Consider the following 20787-nt stretch of genomic DNA (forward strand, 5'->3'; position numbering starts at 1 on the left):
AGAAGTTGAAACTTTTCCAAATAAAACAAGAAGGGATTGCTGTGTCATACCTAGTAGGCTTCATAAAGTTATTGGGAATAATTGATTAATTTCATTAATATTACAGAAGGGTAGGAGCTGTTCTAATGGCTGTGCTAGAAAACATCTCTACATGGGGCAAAGAGCAAGAAGTTTCATGCAGACCAAGGCTTCTTAATGATTTATCTGATTTCAGGCCTTTACTATCCTTAACAACTATCTTGAAAGCGAAACTACTATGGACAGCACAACAGTTACATAGTGTAGTGCAATCTCGGATTTATCTAAGTGCTCTACTATTTTAAACCTTGTTTCTTATGATTAGTCTAGTATGTAGAGCAGCTTAATAATAAGGACATAATAATAAGGACAGAACCTTTAATCTTCAATTTTGAAAGCAAGATATCCAGAAACATGCTTTTCTTGTGAAAAATGAGCTGTATGTGTGAGACTACATGTGTGAGTAGAACCACTTTCAGGGAGCAGGCCTGTTTTTTTGTATTGTTGTAGCAGATAAAGCGATGAAGACTTTTTTTGTCCTGACTTTGTACCTGTCAAGGAAAGCATCTGGTGATAAATAAGGAGCCATTCACCTCAAAGAAAATCATTAGCTGTGTTATAAATAGCAGAAAGTGCAATCCTTTCTCACCTAATCAGCACAAAGCACCCACTGGAAAGTAAATAAATTTTCATAAAGAGTTATATCAATACAGAAATTGTAACATAGATTTCCATTACAGAAGGTCAAATAAAGGAAAACACATCTTTTTTTCCTTTCCTATTTTTTTCCCAGTGTCTGACATCTAATGGTAGAAGTTACATAAATATTCATAGATATATAACACCACAATTTTATGTTCATCATACATTCACTAAGTAACAAGCCTTTCTTGAAATATTTTTTGTTAACTGAAGTGTTTGAAGCTAACATAAAAGGAGCTTAAGTGTAGTCTGTCTTTGCTTGACCATGTAATTTCATTAGTTTGCAGCAAGTTTGTGGAGATTGAACTGCTAGGTTACATTAATTTACAGTGGTGTTCTGTCCCTTGAGGGATACTGAGAGGTGTCTTTTAACACCAGTTATCAGAGCTGAATGGACAGCAAGGTGAAATACTGGTTGTGGAAGTCAGTGCAAGTCCTTAAGCCAACTGAGGACCTAGCTGAAGACAGGGCCAAAGTCATGACTACACAGTGTTCATCACATCATTCTGTCATCACAGATGACAAGTTCACTGAACTTAAGAAGTCAAAAACTAAACGAAGACCAACATAAGCTCGGCTGATCAATTTCTGCATAAATTATTTCTCTGACCAATTTGTAGGTTCCGCAGGGGGTAAACACATTCTGCCAAGTAATAGATAATATAATACCTTCCTATCTATTGCAATAAATAATTGATAACATATTCTAAAACATACCTAGTTTGCTGATGTTGCTTCTGCTGTTCTCATACAGAAACTTCCAGCCATGCCTTTAAGTTACACCCCTTTTTTGCCTGATAATTCCTTATATCTGTTCCTTATAACTCTCTTCTTCAGAGAAGAATTTTGCTATTCATTCAGTCACAAGTTTCACGAGCACTTTAAGCCTTCAGCAATTAATTTTACTGCTGTCAATCAGACAAATCAGAGCAAAGAAATTTACAGTTCTCCCTACCAAGTCATGATGACTTTTGCATCCTTTCGATTTATGTATGTGTGTTATGGGAGCTGAATTTTCTTTCCTTATTAAAACTTATTATCAGGCCTTTGAAATCAGTCTTATAAAGTCTTTTAAATAATTATCTGTTAATAAACTATTTTGCAGATTTTTTTTGTCTTGATGAGGTTGTTCTGGACTTAGCTGAGTTTCTAAAGTTCAACTGATCCACCAACTGGTGCTGATTTTTATTTTTTTTTTCCAACCATGACTGCAATCATAGAATCACAGAATTTTTGGAGTTGGAAAGGACCTTTTCCAGGTCATCTGGTCCAACTCCACTGCAATGAACCTGATCTACAATTAAATCAGGTTGCTCAAATCTCCACCAAACCTGACCTTGGATGTCTCCAGTGATGGAACATAACTTTTTGGCCAACCTGTTCCAGTGCCTAACCACCATTATTGTGTAAAATAAAATCCATATTGTGAGGATTTCACTTTGTTTCTATTTAGTAGAACTCCAGTTTCCTATTGTGATTAAAAAGGAATTCTGAGCTGGTGTAGAATTATGACCTCATTGGAAATACAAAATATTTTTTGACAAATATGTTGAGGTAAGGTAAAATACTGGGGAAAGTTATAGTTCTGTACCTGGGGAGGAAAATGGTGAATGCAGAATTGTGTTGCACAGGAGGACAACCCCCAGCAAAATAATCCACACTTGTTTTTCCTAACACTGAAATGAATGTCCCATATGGACACAGTCATAGATGATCTTTGAATTGACACAGTATGTACAAATAAAATAAAAAAATAAAAAACAAAACAAAACAAAAAAAAACATAACAGCAAAGCTGTAAAAAATAAAAGACAAATTTTGTGTATCTTTTACCACTGTCTTTTACCATTACTCCAGTAGAAGGGTTATCTTGTTATACTGTCATCGCTCTGATCTTTCAAATCTTGTGTAGTGACTTACTTCATGGATCACTGACTTCATAGGTGGATCCTATTTCCTTATTGTATCAGCAGAATTTCTCAGTCAGAGCAGCATATCAGTGAACTGAGAATGTGCTTGTAATATATGTAGGTTGCTCTAAAAGTAATTCCTCCTAATTATTTCTATGGAAACTACAACAGATACAAAGAGTACAGTAACACTATTTGATAGTGTTTTGCAGCTGTATATTTGCTGTATTTTTCAGCATAGTCACTGCCATTAGCTATGCATTTTGACCTGGTGATCAAAAATCTACCTGCTGCATTCATAAAAATCTGCACCAAGGGATGTAACCCATTATAATAATTGCTAAGAAAATGTTGACTATGAAGTCCATCTTTCAGCAACCAGAACAGATGGAAGTCACAAGACACTAAACGTAGACTATACAGTGGGTGTGGTGGGACAGTCCAGACAAGACCTACCATGTGCTCCATGTTCTTCAAACTGGTATGGCACCAGGCTAGTGGTCAGAGTTGATGGTTTGTCTGAATTCTATGAGATCAAGAGGATCACCTCTTTCTTATTCCAAAAGACATTATACATTACCTTTATTCACTGAGGACTGTGTCATAAACTTTACCTTTGATGGAGAATTTGAATGTTGCAATTCCATGGACTGTTGTTTTGACTCCCACTTGTAGTGGTGACACTGTGTCTTGTCACCAGTAATCATATGATCTAGGAAACTGTCGCCTGCAGCCTTTTATTGGTTCAGTAGGTCCCAATATGCTTGCATATACTGTTCTTTCTATTCCAATGTGAGCACTCATGAGACCCACATGGTGCAAAGTTTGCAACACTCTGACATAGCCATTATTTCCAATGTACTGAAGCTGATATTTGGTCTATATGTAGTTCCCTGGCTATAATCTGCCAATTTGGGAATAAGCTGCTTGAGACACTTCATTTTGTGATCTGACAGCTGTGCATAACTGTCCAGAACATGGCTTTTCTTCATGTCACTTTGACACTGCTGAAATGCACTACCCACTGCCTCACTCTTGATATCCACTGTTTGGTCTCCATAAGTACTCAGAAAGAATCACTGAATGTCAGTGGGTGCCTGTTTTTCTGCATGGAGAAATTCAGTGACACACCTCTTCCTCATCTGCATTTCCATGTCAGATATAATTTTATCACACTGCCCCTCTGATGCCATCTTATGCACAGGAACAAAATGTAATGGAATACAGATGGGAAAATTCAACCTCATCAACATCTGACTGCTGTTGTGGGCCAGCATAATAGGAGGCATTACTTTCAGAGAGGCCCTCATATACTGTGTAAGAATGCCAGTGCTCATAAACAGAAATATAACAGATTCAATATTACTCTAAAACTCAGATATGCTAAGGCACATGATTCAAGTTTATTGTAAGATAGCATAACAAAGTATTAATAAGGTAAGAATTGAAGAGCAATGCAGTCTATGGGTAGAACTGCCTTTTAAAAGAAGTATAAACAGTAGCAGTAACAGAAACAATAAATCTTTTGTGTATGCTCACTCTGTAGGAAAAAGAAATGTGTCTGATCTATACAGATATATCTGCATTTCAAAAATAAAGATTTTGGCCATATGGAATTTTGTAAGAAATAAAGACATGGAAAACTTTTTCATATGTACTAAAGATGTGACAATTATGAAAAGAACTGAATTTAACCAATACTCCACTGGATAACATACCGAGTAGTCTTTTCTTCTGAATCTTGTTTACTTCAGCAGGCCTTTGTTATAGTTAATTGAGCAAATACACTGTATTTACTCAATAGAAGAAAAGTCCTTAATTTTATCCTATGAAAAATAAGTATTTCAGTTATTGCGCCATTAATCTCATCCAAAGTTGGGTTGCTCTTTTGTTTGATTGATTGATTGTTTGGAATTATCTCAGATTCATTCACGGGTTAATTCAAATCTTGCTGAAGCTATTTTAAGTACTGAACGTGATTGTGAACTTCCTATGGACCTACATACATGGCTGAATATTAGCTGCAATTTTCTCATCATCCCTTTTCTCTGTAAATAATAAGTCCTTAAACAAGGCTGTGCACATCCTGTTGGTTTAAAAAAGAAAAAATAAAAAAATAAAAAATAAAAGCTTGTTTATTTGATGTTTAAAAAATCCTGTTTTTTAGAAACAATTTCAAAGAGTCAACTTCTGTGTTCTTCTTTGTGTCACCATTACTGAGCTCTCATGGGAAGGTGAATGTGTCTGAAACTGGAGTCTTGCCAGTGACCCTTTTCCCACAGACAGGTGTATTACTGGCACAGGGATATATTCTGATTCTATTCACCTGGGATGTACGGAGTATTCATGCCCAATTTGATATTAAGTTTTGCTTAGGCAGTCATTTGTTGCCATCTTCCAAGACAAATTTAGACTGTGCAGAGAAAAAAGTCAGGCAAATACTTCTCAGTAATCAGTTTAATTTTGTGATCTGCAGATGTAAAGTAAGACTGTAGTACTGCTCCAGGTTGGCATGGAGTTGTTAATTATACCACTGTGGTGACAATGGCTTTACCAATGGCGTTTTGTTCCAGTGGCTTTTACTCCATTCTTCCATGTAAAAAATTGTACGGAATCCAAACATCCCCTACTTGCAGTATGCACTGCTCCCTTATGAGCAGGGCATCTGTAGCACTCCACAGCAAGAGGATTAAAAGTAAATTAATTGCAAATAATAAAAGCCTGCCTTGCTAAGACCTAAATGTAGTAGTTAAAGAAATATTCTGATTTAAAACGATAAGCAGACTGACAAGGTTGATGTGTATAGACAAAGATAAAAATTAGTCATTAAGAGGTCATATCTTTTAGCAGCAGAATCTGTTTTCAAGGGCACAGAAAAATACAATGAGATACTTCCGAGTTCACATTCCTGTTCTCATCATTGAATAGGAAAATCAGTGTTATTGGTATCTTATTAAAAAAAAAAAAAAAAAAAAAAAAGAGGTGGAAGCAGAGCAGAAGCCCAACCATGTAATGATATTTGCATTTATAATGAATAATTTCTAATTTTGTTAATGCATTTTAAGGCATCAAATACCATGTTTCCTTCCTCTGTGTGTGCGAGGGAAGGCAATGTGAAAGCTTTATTTAAGTACTTTGCCATTTTTCACAGATGGTGACCAGAGAACTGTTTCTGAGCATCCCTGCACACAGGCCAGTGCTCTACCTCATAGAACGCTAGGAAACCTAAGCTGGAAGGGACCCACAAGGATCATCATGGAGTCCAACCCCTGGCTCCATACAGGAACATTCAAAAATCAGACCCTATATCTGACAGCCCTGTCCAAACCCTTGTTGAACTCTGGCAACTTGGGTCCGTGCCCACCACCCTCTGGTGCAGACCCTTTCCCCAACCCCTTTTCCTGCCCCTCACCTGATTCAGCTCCATGCTGATGGCCCTGTTGCTGTCACACAGAGCAGAACTCGGCGCTGCCCCTCCACTCCCTGTGAGGAGCTGTAACCGCCATGAAGTCTACACTCTGCTCTGCGCTGTGCAGACACAGGGATCTCAACCACTCCTCACACATCTTACACTCTAGACACTTCCACATCTTTGAAACCTCCCTTTGGACACTTTCTAATAGTTTAATGTTCTTTCTGTACTTAGTATCCTAAACTGCATGCAGTAGTCATGGTGAGGCCACACCAAAGCAGTGTAGCATGGAGCAATCTCTTGTCTTGACTGGTGACAGTGCTGTGGTTGGTGCACCCCAGGATATGGTTGTCCTTTAGTCAACATATAATGCTTCCTTTAACCAGTTGTGTCAGGCACAAGGGCAGGCTAAGCAGTGTCACGCTTGGTGTGGTAGACCCCATATTTCTGCTGGCTAATTCTGCGTTGTTCAGCAGAAGTGCACATAGAGATTCAATTTATCTAATTTCTTTTCTGTTGAGGTTCTATGCCTACCACAAGCAGCAATTTATCCTAGCTCAGGATTGCTTTTTATCACGTCATCTGCTAATTTCCTAAGGAAACCATTTGTATGTAATTTACTCAGGTGCTAAACATTTTTCTTTGCTCATGTATATGTTTCCAGGATATTAGGCAGGACCAGGGGCCACAGAGCTCCTTTTGTTTGGATCTGTGAGCTCCAAAACCCCCTTTTACTCAAACAGACCCACTGAAACACCTGTCAATGTACTTTATACCAAAACTTGAACAGCACAAAGGGGATCTCTGCATCAGAGAAATCAGGAAATTACCTTAACCTTCCCCTTTTTACCTCAGCCAAGTTGGCCAATTCTCAGCTCATGCCAAGACATGCTTATTTTTCAAAATTCTGTGCAGTCACTACCAGAAACGTAATAGCAAATGGAAGTGTCCAGACTAAAGTAATGCAAATTACCTGGAAGGCTCTGTAGGAAATACATTTAGAGAACTCATCAGATAGAGCTTTGTTGAGTAATGACTGAGAAGCTCAGAGAATTTAAGATGTGTGAACCCCATGAATGAATAAAGATAATTTGAAGTTAAAATAAGTAACCAGAGCTAATGTGATGTAACTGGAAGAGATGAACATTTGGATTTAGCATTGGGAAGAATTTTTCTCATAATTATGTGATTAAAAAGTTAGCATAATGTCCAGTGATGGCAAACCAAGTTTCACCTCTTAGGAAGTTTAAAAGTAGTTAGTAGAAACAGTCACACACTAGTTGGAGGTATTAATTAAAGTCTGTACCATCTACTTCCATACACTATGTATTAATTCTACTTATGTGACATATTAGTTTTTGGCTTCTTATAGAAAGAGCACAGCCAGTTACTGTGTACATTTCAAATAGATACATTTTGAACTGAACTTTGACAACACTAGCATGTGTTGTGCTGCTTGGTTTGGATACTACACAGTTCCATTTGCAATATGCCTAATTATTCCCTTTCAGACAAAAATAAAATAATAAAATAAAATAAAATAAAATAAAATAAAATAAAATAAAATAAAATAAAATAAAATAAAATAAAATAAAATAAATAAAAAAGCCGTTCCTGTAGCAATTGGTGGTTCACAATTTTCTACAGTCTGCAGTCCAGTAACTGGGAAATTCTTCCTAAACCACATTCAGAAACTCCTCATTGCTACAATGGTTTCCTATTAACAACTTCCTGTAGGGCTTCTTTTTTGGAGCCAACCTTCTTCTGAATCCCTCTTGCCTTTCTGAAACACCCTTCATAACATTTCCTCCTTTTAATCACCACAGCTTTTCAAACATGATAGAGAATGTCCCTAAAGTAACATCAAGTTGATTTCCTCTGCACTTTCAGATGCATCTTATCTGTTCCTACAGTCTTGTGTATGTCTGAAAGACCAAAGCTGTACCTAAACTGATCTTTCTGTACCATGGAATCACATCTTTCTGCCAGTGTTTGCCTTTAAGTATAGATCTCAAAGACCTGTGAGCAGCAGCCCTTAACAGTAAAGGCTGAGAGCACAAAGGCGTCAGGTTCCTTTCACAGGCTCCCCATCTCTTGGTTATCTGTCACACTTGGCAATACACTCTCCCTGGTCTTTTTAGTTCTGTAGCTGTAGAAACCTTTCCTGTTCTCTTTCATATCCACCAGTTCTAGCTCTCCCTCTTTATTAGCTTTCCTTCTGTGCTGTGTATCCAGGACATGCTTCTGTTTTTCTTCTTGGAAAGCAGTGTATCATCCTTCTCACATACCTGCAGTGAGGAGTTATCTGGGAGCAGAGATGATCGTTAGTCTCCCCCTTGGTTTGTAAAATGATCTATAAAACCAACATGAGGCTTCTGTATACTAATGAAGATTGGTCTGTAATTTCTGTATTTCTGTGCTTTCAGCAGAAAGTGCTTTGCAGCAAGGAAAAACATTCATTTTTGTGACATTGTGAGGCATTGTGAGGAGTTGTTTGGTTTTTATGATTTGGAGTTTTTGTTTTGTTTTGTTTTTTTTCTGAAACCCGGCTTTCATTACTTGTTTCAATAGCAAGGTATTCTAAGGCTTTGCAGTACTGCATAGAACCCTGTTGGTGGCTGCTATGATGGACTCCCGATAGGCAAAGAAAAGTTTGCAACTTGTTACCTGCCAGCAAAAAAAAAAACCAAACAAATGAAAGGTATGGGCTGTGCCTTATCAAGATGATCTTAAGGAAAATGAAATGCACTGAGGGAAGCAGGCTGTGCCAAGTGTGAAGTGTGGAGTAATTCAATATAATTTTTTGTGCCAGGATTTGTATGGTTAAATGAAAAGAAGTATTCAGCTACACACAGTACACACTGATACAACTTCTTCAGTGAAACAGTTGCATTACTTCCCAAGTGAGCTAATTAAAAAAAGATAAAAGGCCAACAAAAAGCAAGCACTAAAAGCAGTGTTTGTTTCAAAGTGCAACAGTTTCTGATTAAAGAAAGAAACAACAAAAAATAAAAACAAAAATAAGCTATACTGGGTTTAAACTGTACTCAGATATAATTATTCTGTTTTACATTGTGTGTAAGTAAAAGAATACTTTTTTTTTCTTTTCTTATTTGCCTTTGGAAGGCTTCAATTGTATTCCCAATAAAAATAATGGAGACAGGGACAAAAATCAAATCCAGACATTCTGATGTGGATTAAAATATAGTAATCCAGTTGATGGCTTATATGTCCAGTTATTTTAAGTCATGTAGATAGAAAAAAGAAAAAAAGAAAAAGAAAAAAAAAAAGAAAAAGAAAAAAAAAAGAAAGAAAAAAAAAAAAAGTAGTCCAAAATATAGAATAAATGTTAAAATATTCCAAGGATGCAATAAAGAAAAATGCACCAGCACTGAGGATGGTGCAGGAGAGAAAGTGACACAATGTCTGCAAACTTGAGTGGATTTTCAGAATTTAGTTTTATCTAAAAACTGAAGTCTAAACTCCTTTAGTCATCAACAGGAGGAGGTAGGATGTGAGTTAATCATGATCACATCATGTTGGTAATTATCCATTCTTGGGATTGCTTGAGATTAGAAGAATGCAAAGAAAAATGTTGCCGTGATGTTAGCTCACCCCTAAATTAGATTATATTCTCCATCACCAAATCTGGGGCTCCAGTAGAAAATATACAATAAAGAGAATTTTCTCCATATGTCTGAGAAGAATAATAAACTTTTAAAATGATGAAAAGAAATCAAATTCACCTTTATGTCTATGGATAGATATCTACATAGGGTCTCTCACATATATTGAGGGTGATTGTAGGCTAATGACACAGTTCTTCCTCTGCATTCTGTGCACATGAATGCTCACCCCTAATAAGCATAGAGGTTATAGGAGCTTTAAATGAAAGAGCCAGACTGACCTTATTTCTAGTTGCTATGGTGTCAGTGAGCCCCAGGCAAAGACCAGGAGCCACTGACTAGGTGCAGTAAAAACAGAGAGAAAAGGACAGCCTTTCCCTCAGGAATTTACAATTGCAGCATGAGATGAAGGACAATAGATGAAAGCAGTCAGTAGGGGAAGCACAAGAAGGTAAAAAAAGCAACAGCAGTGAGTCTCAATGGACTGGAATTTGATTGTTGTCATGATCACACATAGAAACACTTCAAAGGAGGTATGAAATCATAAGATTAGTGATGTCATAGTGTGGGTATAATTAGTTCTTCCTGAGGGGATGTCAGGAGCAGTGGGGAAATGCAAAGGGATTGTATTTTGTAACAGCTGGTGCTAGCATGAACTAGAAAGGCAAAAGGAAATGCTGAGTTGAGTGGAATCATGCAGGTGGGATGGTGGGCCCAGTGTAGAAAATAAGCAAGGAAAGGTGTAAGGGTTGAACGTTGTGTTGAATAAAAGGAGCTGGTAATCTAACCAAGGGTGGACAATGGAGAAGACCAGACAGTACAGTGACTGAATGACTATTAGGAGTGCAAGTAGCATTCTTTCATTGTAAGAAGTGGAAGGCTGCATCACTGGGAAGATCTGGGAATGGTGTAGCTCACAGTTACCTTCTTGTGGTTTAACAATAAATGCATTAGATTAACCATGTACAAATGGAAAAATTGAATGATTTTGCAACTTAGGACTTTACTGGGAGTGTTAGTTTATGGTATGGGAAAATTTCATTCTAAGTGTTTTTAACATGCTGTTAAAGAGAATTACATTCAGCCTGGCTTATAACAACTCCAGAAGGGCTATTCTAAAACAAGCTATTTCACCGTTTTATATTGCAGTAGCCTAAGTAGACAGCTTACTATAACAAAATATCCCTTTAGTGGTTTTCTATGATAAAGTTTTGAAAGACTTTTGCTTAGAGAGAAGGGAGAAGGTGCAAGTATTTCCTCCTCCTCTGCTAAAAATGTGCGAGACCTGTCAGAAACTCAGTGGCAGAGGACACAGGCTGTGGAGCAAATCCTTTACCACCAGTATTATGAGAAGCTCTTCACTCATTCCAGATGAACAAGGAGAATGCCAAGTAGCTGGAATCTCCTCACAATACCTGCACTTGGGATTTGTCAGAATTTAACTTTATGAGTTAAACTTAATTAAAAGCCATTGACTGTTCATAGCTTCGTATTCGAGAGTCCTCTGAGAAAAAAAAATCTAACTGGTCTGCAAATGTTGACTGCAGGTAGTTTTCTTGGTAATCCCTAGCACACATTTAACTGTCATATTTTTGCAGCCATATTGGTATGCTCTTTAGCATAGCAACCTCACAGCTAAAACTAATAGCAATAAAATCTCTTGTAGGATGCTGAAATTGTTATTATCTTTGGCAAACCTCTATTCTGCCTAATACAGGATAAAAAATCTCTTAATCAAAGAAAATTTAAAGTAGAACTCTGATTCTGCTTGAAAAAATATGATAGCTGACAGATGGTATGAAGAAATGTGCCATTGTATACTCAGTGGTGAAATTTAACAGAGAAGGGAAATAACAGAAATAAAAATGACAGAAATGAAGGAATTTCCATTACAGCACTATTTAACAAATACCCTCCATGACCTCACCTGGCCTATATATTATATACTATATATATATATATACTATATACTATATACTATATATATATACTATATACTATATACTATATACTATATACTATATACTATATACTATATACTATATACTATATACTATATACTATATACTATATACTATATACTATATACTATATACTATATATATAATCCTTATAGTATTAGTTCTTCTGCTACTTTATTCATATTGAGGGGCTACCAGCAATGTTAGGGAGGGCATTCCTAGATAATGCAAGGCTCTAGCAGAAAGTAGTGTACACTTCCTCAAATGAAATAACACAAGGTTTTGTTTGTATGTTTGTTTGTTTGTTTGCTTTCTACAGAAGGGATGAGAATGTTGACTTGCCCTTACTGGGACTTTATGTAAGGGTAAGGCATAAATTTCTGGCACAGATTAACAGGGGGTGCTTTATGCTATGAGGATGCAAAGCTGACTGTGGTTAAGTAAACCTCTTCCCTTGCTCTTTTGTAAAAGCTCATAGAGAAATGAGCAAGTATTCTGGGGAGGTTATAAGGTGAAAAGATGATACTATCTTCTAAATTGATGCTTAGACTGATACAAGATGGGGTAGAACCTGTAGCTGCAGCCTTCCAGACTAGACAATCTTTGCTCATACAATTCTGTACATTTTTTTATTTGACTCATTATGAGCATTATGAGTTATTTACTGCATTCTAATCTGCACTCTAATACTAATTTTGCCTCTTAGTACTAGTGATTTTGTCAGTGAAAGTCACATGGGGAAAAAGGGCAATCACTCCAGGCATAGTAAGATTGAAGGACAAAGTCTGAGGGGAATCATTCAGGTTTTTGAATGCGTCATCAGCTTCTCATCTTAAGTTTCTAGAGTGAATGTTTGGAGTGCTTGCCTTAATGGTGCAGGGCTTTTACAAAGTCTGTTGTGTTTTTTTGTTTGTTTGTTTGTTTGTTTTTTTAAATATAGTATTTTCCAATAGTGAAAGCTAGTATGATCTCAAGAAACCATTTTATTGAAGTGTGGCACTCTGATTAGATAGACAAGGTTCTGTAAGAAACTTGCATTACATAGACAGTGACACTTTTCAAGAAACAGATTTCTGCTCTCATAAATACATCGTTTATACAGTATGTTGTTAGTTAATATATTTATAAACTGTGTTTGGCTGTTGTTCTTACTTAATTACAGGTTGTAGATTCTACTGCTTTCAGCACTGCCATAACCTGTCAGATTGTCACTATGCCTATATTTGATTTACTTGTAAAAATGGTTTGGACAAATGTAGTGGTACAGTTTTATAGCAATCTTCATGCAACCGAACTGCAATTTACGGAATAATTGCTTTCCTTTGCTTCTTTCCACCTCTTAGTCTGAGGGTGTTCAATACTACACTAGTTTTTGAGATGGAGTTTTTCAGAAGGGTTTAGTAAGCCCTGTTCTTTATAAATTTTCAAGGAAAAAGAAGGTAAAACAAACCAGCTATCTTTAGTGTTTTGTGTTCTTTGATTAAAGAATAAAAAGCCTCTACACAGCATGTCTACTTTATCAACTGCAAAAGTTTGCGTGATATGTGGCATGAAGGCACACAGCATTCAGATAAAATAAGTATTGAAAGCATTGAATAGCTATTTCTCCTGAATGTTTTCATACTGTGCATTTTCATTGTGTGAAGGAGTCAAGAATTCACCAGTAAAAACAGCACATGACTGGGAGGTTATTCATATTGTTACATTAAGTGTATAGCTTCTTTCTCTTAAGCAGCCCCTAGGGGCATTTTCTTTTCTATTCTGAGGAATTCAATTCTAACTTCAGACACAGTAAGCTAAATGGCAGGTGCAGAAGGAGTTAAATAGCTACAATTTATTTATATATAGTTTTTGCTACTAAAGAAACTGAAGATACTGTTTAGTATCCCAGAAGATGTTTTTAGCAGACAGAGATATATATTCAAGGGCCGAATTCTCTTCAAACAGAGAGCAGCGAAATGCATCAACATTTTACCCTACTGGGTAAAGATGTGGAGGAAAGCTACCATTTTCATCAGCAGCCCTGATGAGTATACTTTTAGAGGAAGTCAGCTGTAAAATTCCCTAGGACTGCAAAAGAAATCTGACAGGTAGAGGTCAAGTTCTAGGGCTAGTTATATAACTAAACCTGATTTTATGAAGTTTCATACACTTTGACATTTCAGCAACTTTTATCTGACTGACAGACTGTCAGTCTGTCTACTCTTGTTCTATCTGGCACAGAGTGTGGAATGATCATCCTCAGATCACAGGCTCACAAAATCCCAGAATCCTTTAGGTTGGATGGAGCCCATTCAGATCATCTAGTCCAACCACCCTGCTCAAGTTGGGTCAGCTAACTCAGGTTACTCGAGACCATGACAGTTGGGTTTTTGAATATCTTAGCAATTGAAGACTCCACAGCTTCTCTGAACAACCTATTCCAATGTGTGATCACCATCACTAAAATATTTTTGTTGTGTTCAGATGAAGTTTACCTGTTTTTAGTTCTTTTCCATTGCCTCTTGTCCTGCCACTGGGCAACTCTGATAAGAGTCTGTTGCTGTCCCATCAAGTATCTATTATACAGACCGATTCCCCTTGAGACTTCTCTCTACAGTCTGAACTTTCCTAGCTCTCTCATCCTCACCTCACTAGGACTGACTGGATGGCAAGTAGCTCTGTGAAGATGGACTTTGTTTTTCTGGTGGGTGAGAAGCTAACCATGAACAGTAATACACCCTTGTGGCAAAATTACCAACAGTATCCTGGTCTGCATAATAAAAGGCCATTGTCAACAGGTCAAGGGAGGTGATCCTTCCTCTCGGTTCAGCACCAATGAGGCCACATCTGAGTAATGTGTCCACTTCAGAGCTCCCCAGTACAAGAGAGCTGAGTTCATACTAGAACAAAATAACAGTGAAGGGCCATGAAGATGATGGTAGGGACATCTTTCTGGTGAGGAGAGGATGAGTGAGTGGAACAGTTTAGCCTGCAGAAGAGAAATCTCAGGTACAAAATGGACTTGGAGGCCACCAGCAGTGTATTCCTGGGTTTGTTACTTGGGCCAATACTGTTCAATAAATGTATAAAATATAAGAGTGTTAGGATGCAGTGGGCTCTTGTTCTACTTAGGAAGCAGTCTGTAATTTCTGGCCTTTGTTGTTACAAGCCCATGTTATTCACTTTTATGTCATTATTGTGTTTCCTTTACGTGACTCTGTGAAGAAATCATGAGCCTAAACCTTACCACCCCCTACATACATTTTAAGGTATCATTGTATGTATGATATCCAGCCTATCTTCCATGTGAGAGTAGAAGACTGGTCACATAACCTATAAAATATGCACTTTTCTGGAAGTTACTGGAGTGCTACAGAGGACAACCTACCGTGTCTGAAATTGCGTTAAGTACAATGTTTATATACCAATTCATTTATCATTTCATGCTTATAGTCACCCCTTACCAACAGAGATACTGTCTTTGATTTCTATCCTTGTTATGCTAAGCTAAAGGAACCCTGTTATTTTAGTCCCTTCCTAAAAAAAAAACTCCAGTTAAAACTTGCAAATTAAACAGAGATCAGGTATCTGTACTTTTTCTTCAAAGAGTTTTTAAAGCCTTGTACAGTTTTGAGGTCAGAGTAATGGGTGAGTATGTTTTTGGGTATTCAGATACTCTTCCCTCAAGCCCCTTACCTAAATATTGATATTCTATTATCTATTCTTCAGACATATAATTTGATAAATATATTAAAAATTCTCATTTCTAGTCAAGGAACTCACATGCTCGTTTTCTGCAGTGGATGTTACCTGTTATCCTGGTTTAGACAACACTGAACTTTTATTTGCCATTCCACTTGTTTTGATCTTATACTCTGTAGCATAAAATGACAGATATATTAACTCCTTGCTGTTAACATGCGAATGGTTTCTACAAGCATCTTCATATCTGTTTCTATCATTTTGCTTTGGTATCACTCAGTGACTGCAAAGTTAGATATTTCAAGCAGGAGGAGTCCAAAAATAAATGTTCTAACCATAGTAATTCCAGGTAAAACTAAATCTCATTTATGTATTTGATTACCACTGACTGTCTCAGCTTCTGGCAAACAAAATCCATCACTGTGGTAGGAAAGGAAGGGAGATGCTTTGAAAAAACTTCCTAAATAACATGAACCAGAGAACAGTTCAGTAGATCATCAGTTTTATCTGTCAGTTGTCTGAATATTTACGAGTTTATGTATTTTTCATTTGTAATCAGGCACTTGAGGAAATGAATAAAAGTGCTTCATAGAATGCTATTTTTTCTCATTTTCCTGAATATGAACAGAAGAAAATTAAATGAAATGATAGAAAGGAGGGCTGGTTAAGACTTGTCAGGTCACTGAGATTGTCTGCCTGCCAACAAAGCTATGTTGCCTGAGGTATCTGCAGGTGCTTTGTTTCAGTCTAATTTTAAATGACTCATACACTGAAGCACTACCTCCCTTGGGAAACAGTTCTGTAATCTAACATACTGCCACTGAGAAAATGCTTCCTGTTACTTGGCTGAAGATTTTCTTTTGCACAGCATCAATGCACTGTTCCTATTAATATCCAGTACAGCCATCCTAAATAATTTCTCTTCTTAATCTGGGTTTGACCCTCCTAAGAGAGGTAATAATCATATTCCTCCCTGACTTCTCCCACCTAGTGTTCTCACTTGTAATTTATTCAGTCTAAGTATTTCTAAAGTATCCATAAATACTTTCTAAATATTCTTAGAATCAGTGAATGGATTCTTTCCTGATTTCCCATCCTTTATGTTGATTAGGTTTTGGCACTCACATGCTCAGAATTCTGGACCTGAAAGTAAATTATCAACATGTCACTTCATTGTGCTTGTTCCAGTCAGTGCTTACTGTCTTCTGCACCAGCCTCACTGCTTTAACATTGTTGTCTGAGCATTTGAATGAGTTTGTCATAAGTAACCTGGGACCTTATAAAGCATCACAAGAAGGAAGAAGTGGAATCAAGGTGAAAAAATGACTGGAGGAAAAAAGAGAATTAGCAGGTGAAATTAGAGGGAATATGGAGGTATTCAAATGAAATATCTTTTGCAAGTGATGCAAAATTGCAGGATGTTTAATAAATAAAACACTGAAGTTTAATAATAATTTAGGGCTTTGGAAAGGCAGTTGATATTATGAGGCTGAAAAAACATGAATCTGGGTGTATTTGCTTGCAGCAGCAATAGCATATTTGGGGAGATTATGCCTCTTCAGAAAACGAACACACCAAAAGCGATTCCATCCACGGTTTAGTTCATACTGGAACTGATTCTGAAAAGTTCAGTGGTCTGTGGCACTTAGGGAAGATCAAGTTGGTGATGAAAATTGTCTTTCCCTCTTAAATGGCCAGGGAAAGGACTCCCTGCCCACAGATTCACACTATGAGTTTCATGTTCCATGCTAGGCCATCCTTGTACCTCCTTCAGGGTCTGAGTGCTATCATTGCTATCATTTTTTATAGCTCTCATTGTTTATTAATGACTTTTTACCATCATTTTTTCCTGATATATTTGCAAGTCAAATCAAATAAAGAGTGCATCCTTTCTCTCTCCCCACTAGAACTGCTTCATTTTGCCCTCTGCAGACACTCTCCTGCACACCTTCACTGACTTGTGGCTCCTCCTTTGATACATTCTAGTTCCTGTTTTCATTACAGCAAATATAAGAGAGAAGCTCTCTTACCTGCTTCTTTTATTATTTCCTCAGGGGTGATGCTTGTTAATACAGAGTGCTCCTTTGAAACTTTCAAGCTTCCCCAGCCTTTTTCAAACTAATGGGTTTCAATGGTAGCTTATGAAAAACAAGGTATCTTAAATCCCCACAGAACTTCATTCTCAAAATTTAATGTTTTTCTTCTGTGAAAAACATGTCTTAATAAACACAGTCAATAGTTTGTTATCATTTTCACCAGATTTTCCAATTTTCACTAGTTCCTTGATTATTTCATACTCTAATAAATATATATTTTTTCTTTTTGTTGTTATTGTTTGTACTTTCTAGGCTCAGCAATTTCCTCTCTATTGGTATTTGTGAGATCTGTTTTGCTATAAAATCTTTTCCTCTAGGTAACTTATACACTTTTTTGAAGATCTGTGTTTAAGATATATTTTCACATAACAGATACATTTCTGAATGGCCCCACATGAACCATCAGTAACTAACTGAAAATGAGTATCTTTCACCTAGAATTGGAGAGCAAGGATTGTAACTGCAATGAACTGAGGTAGCGATAAGTTTAGTAAAACAAGTATCAGTGAGTCTGAGATACTATCGCTTCTGAAGCGTGGTAATAAAGAAAGATCTGAAACATTTGTATGAAAGGGGAACTATATCTGAGCACGTCTCCTACAGTTCAAAGCAATTCATTTAGGTTCCAGGAAAATCAAACTCGCCCTACAAATAAAGCATCTTTTTCTTTTCAACCAAAAAACAAGGAACAAGTAAAATGCTGTAATTTTTAAATAGCCACACTGAGAACAGCAAAATGGAAGAAAAGTCAGTAAAGAAGGGAGGGTGTATAAGCACAATGGGGAAAGTTCCAAAAATGGCTAGAAAAAACTAGACTTTAAATATTAGAAAAACCTTCTGAGAAAAGGGACAAGATATGGAAAGTGTATATGAAGGATAAGAAATGCTTAATTCTGAAATGAACTGAATAGTTTTGAAAATGGCAGGAGTTTGATTAAAGCTTTGGTTGAATAAAAGCAAATGTTTCAGTACCACAAATGATGTATACTTTTAATTATTTTATACAGAAAAGCATTGTCTTGCATTGTCTTAAATGTTGTTTGGTTAAAAGATTCCTTATGCTAACACATATTTTCTTATCTATTCAAATACTGGAAAGTTTTAATCTCTGTTTTTTTACCACTTAGAATTATATCTTCAATGATAGCTACCAAAAAATATCTTAATGCATACTGTCTAGCATATGAGTTAGAAATAGATGCTGTTAAGAAATAAAAATACAATAAGTAATATATCTAAATCAGTAGCTATTACTTTGGGAACTGAAATATCCCTTTGCTCTAGTATATAACATGTTTGTATTCTCCTTTTATGATTTATTTTGTGTTCTGTTTATCTGGATCTCTGCAGATACATCAACAGTCATTGTGGGTGTTCGTTACAGCATTTCCATTAACATGCTGCTAATTGCCTTTACTGTTTAAGAGAAAGTCTGCACAGTGCATAGATTTTCATATTCTCAGTGCTCCTCATTATTACAAGACACTGACAAACCGAGGGTCCTGTACTGAGAGTCATGTCTCTGCTGGTTGTTTCAGCAGTAAACAAAGAAATTATATAATTTATGATATCATACCCCAACTTTTGTCCAGTTACTTTGGGTTAAAATTGATCAGTACTCATAATAACTGAAAACTCCTGTGACAAAAATCTTATTAGTGACCAGAGTGAGTTGGAAGGTTTTCTATTGATTGCTACTTTAAGTTTGCATTCAAGTTCAGGTTGACATTACTTTCGGGGGGCGAGGGGGAAATAAAATCCCAAGGAAGAAGTAAGCTGTCAGAAGTGTGAACAAAATAGAATGGGAATTTTGCTTGATTACCCTGAGTATTTATATATTTATTCAATTTAATTTTTAATAGAGTCTGGATATTACAGTATGATGAGAAGATTAAATGATCTATATACCTATGATGAAAAAGTGATTGCAAAACACACTCTCAGATATTTGAAAATTCTAAATGTCAGCAAGGAACAGAGGCTATTTCAGATGTTGTGAGAAGTATTAGTAGAATAGCCAAATGAAATTTAAAAGGAAGGATTTGATCTAGTTCCCAGTATTAACTTCTGACAACAAAAACCTTTGGAGAATAAGTATTTCTTGAAAGATGCTGTAAAAAATGTCTCACTTTAAAAAAAAATGGAGGTAAAATAATGAAGAGACTGAGAAATTCATTTGGGGAATTATGATTCCAGAACCAGCATTAAGAAAAAAAAATAAAAATCTTTTCCATCAAAAGTTTATTTTTTATTTTTTACAAGTCAAATAGCAAGCAAGTATTTCTTATTTTTGATACAAGGTTTGTACAGTTTTCATTTTAAGGTTATGAATTAAAATTCTTACTTTAAGCTAAAATGAAAGGTCACAGCAGAAAACAACACCAGGCTACAAATAAAATAAATTTCTTTTTCAGACACTAACCTGCCTGTTTTTTGTCTGTTTCATTCACTTTTTATTAAACAGTTCAGTAGTGCTTGATGTTCTGTGTAGGTTTTCTTTTGATATTTAACATAGAGCTTCTGAAAGATGTTGGATACATAGCCAAGAGCATTGGAAGGTTCTCTTTACCTATTGGATATCCAAGTTCATGTGCACCATTTTAGCTGTGGCTGACAAAGCAGAAAGATTATAATTTCTTGTAATCTTGGAGGAGGATGATCACAAAATTAACTGTCCCTAGAAGATTTTGTGATGCTGACACAAAGATAGGAATCAGTTCAGTGTTAAGACACTTGTGTATAGAATTCTGACATCCCACTGCTGTTGGCTAATTAGATCCAATTAATTAGTCAGAGAAGCCTGTGAAGGGATTCAGCTGATCAGCCACTAGATGTCAACTTCAAGCTTTACCAAATAATTCCTTCTGACTCTGTGTGCTGTATCAATCTAGGAGATTACAGTTACTTAAACAAAGTCTTTTGTTTAGTACCATTTAGAAAAACATACACTCACGGGTAGTCTGGTGATACAGATTTGTAAAATGAAAAGAACATGTACTGTGGTCCCAGTGCCTGCACTGCAAACATCCAGTGGGTTATGCTCTATCGTAGTCTTATAGAATGAATGCCCTTTGGTAGCCAACAGACATGTTCAGGGTAATCTTCATCAGAAAAAAAATAAATAAATAAATACAGGTTCTCTGTTCTGAGATGGTTCCAAGTTCATGATATATGGTAAATGGGAGCAGCAGGGTGCATCAAACAATCACTTCTGAATTTCCAGATAATACTTCCTACTTATTTCCATGGAATCTACAACAGATACAAAGAGCACAATAAAACTGTTTGATAAGATAAGGGAAAACAGCCAGAAACTAAAGCATAGGAAGTTCCACACGAATGTGCACAAGAACTTCTTTACGGTGAGGGTGACAGAGCA

The 20787-nt window shown here is 36.4% G+C and overlaps 1 protein-coding gene across 16 annotated transcripts in view; it reads left to right on the forward strand.

The window, feature by feature from the left end:
* MAGI2 (membrane associated guanylate kinase, WW and PDZ domain containing 2) overlaps positions 1 to 20787 on the forward strand; it is a 679299-nt gene that overhangs the window by 393821 nt on the left and 264691 nt on the right. The window lies entirely within an intron of this gene.

Source organism: Coturnix japonica, chromosome 1, assembly GCF_054131305.1.
Source record: "Coturnix japonica strain WE chromosome 1, WE-NBRP24, whole genome shotgun sequence".
Lineage (NCBI taxonomy): Eukaryota > Metazoa > Chordata > Aves > Galliformes > Phasianidae > Coturnix > Coturnix japonica.